The sequence below is a fragment of the Pseudorca crassidens genome, chromosome 13 (assembly GCF_039906515.1).
Source record: "Pseudorca crassidens isolate mPseCra1 chromosome 13, mPseCra1.hap1, whole genome shotgun sequence".
NCBI lineage: Eukaryota > Metazoa > Chordata > Mammalia > Artiodactyla > Delphinidae > Pseudorca > Pseudorca crassidens.
Window position 1 is genome coordinate 22,562,569 of NC_090308.1, and position 1,705 is coordinate 22,564,273.

At 41.6% G+C, this 1,705-nt stretch overlaps 1 pseudogene; it reads left to right on the forward strand.

The window, feature by feature from the left end:
• Positions 1–526: 526 nt before the first annotated feature.
• On the forward strand, positions 527–1,340 carry LOC137205123 (small ribosomal subunit protein eS1-like; annotated as a pseudogene).
• Positions 1,341–1,705: the final 365 nt, after the last annotated feature.

Here is a 1,705-nt window from a genome sequence, read left to right on the forward strand (position 1 = left end):
TACCACATACATTATTTGTCATAGTTTTAGAGGCTGGAAGTCTGAGATTAGGACCCCAGCACGGTTGGCTGAAGACCTTCTTCCGGATCAGAAGGGGTGAGCTATCTCTGTGGCGTCTTTTTTATAAGAGCACTAACCCCATTCGCAAGGGCTATTCCTTTATGACCTCAGCAATTCATAAAGGCCTTACCTCCTACTACCATCACATTGTGTACTAAGAGTTCAACATACAAATTTCAAGGGGGACACAGACATTCAGGCCACAGCAACATGTTACCATAATCTTTATCATTTCCTCAAAACAAGTATCCTTTCTGTCCTAAATTGCTTTTCACTTAAAATTTTTGTTTTGGAAGTTACAAGGAAAGGATGGAATGATGGTTCTTTACCCATTGTATACGAGGGCTCTAAAAAAACTAAGTAGTTTCCTTTTTCGGAGGTTATGGATTGGGTTTGAGGAACTTTGCATTGCCTTTATAAATTGCAAAATAAAATAGTATACATCTTTGTCTCTCAGAGCAGCACCATGGTCATTGGCAAGAACAAGCATCTTACAAAAGGCAGCAAAGAAGGAGCCAAGAAGAAAGTAATTGATCCATTTTCTAAAACATACTGGTATGATGTAAAAGCACTAATTACCTATGTTCAATGTGAGTAATGTTGGAAAAACTTTAGACTCAAAGAACCAAAATTGCATATGATTACCTCAAGGGTAGTGGGTTTTTTGTTTGTTTGTTTGTTTTGTTTTTTTTGCTGTACGCGGGCCTCTCACTCCTGTGGCCTCTCCCGTTGCGGAGCACAGGCTCCGGACACACAGGCTCAGCGGCCATGGCTCACTGGACCAGCCGCACCGCGGCATGTGGGATCCTCCCGGACCGGGGCACGACCCCGTGTCCCCTGCATCGGCAGGTGGACTCTCAACCACTGCGCCACCAGGCAAGCCCCAACAGTAGTGTTTTTGAAGTGAACCTTGCTGAGTTTCAGAATGATGAATCTGGACCTAGAAAATTCAGGCTAATTACTGAGGATAATCTGGGCAAAAACTGCCTGACCAACTTCTATGACATGAATCCTACCAGTGACAAAATGTGCTCTATGATCTAAAAATGGCAGACCATGATTGAAGTTTATATTGAGATCAAGAGTACTGATGGTTATTTAATTCATCTTGTCTCTGTTGGTTTTACTAAAAGAACATATAACAACCAGATTCATAAGACCTCTTAATCTCAGGACCACAGGTCCCCAAAATCCGGAAGAAGATTATGGAAATCATGACCCAAAAGTTGTAGACAAATGACTTGAAAGAAGTCATTCCCTACAGGGAATGCGGTTACTAACAGGCCGCAGACTGGTACCAGTCCGCAGCGGGGGGGGGGGTGATGACCTCTGCTTTAGTTTGTGCTCTTTCCCATACAATTTAGAATCAGCTTGTGAAGAAATTCCTCCTGACCTATGAGAGTTTTTCCTATATTGACCCCTAAAAATTCTACAGCTTTTCCTTTTACATTTTTAAACTATCTCTAATTTTTTATATATGGTGTGAAAGTAAATTAAATTTGTTTTCTTGCAGTTCAAATGTGTGTGTATGTGTGCCCATGTGCTTTGTGTGTGTGCATACATATTTTGGGGGCTTCTTTATGTTCTAATTGTCAATAAGGCTATGCTATTCTTTAGGTCAGTGGTCCCCAACTGTTTGGCACCA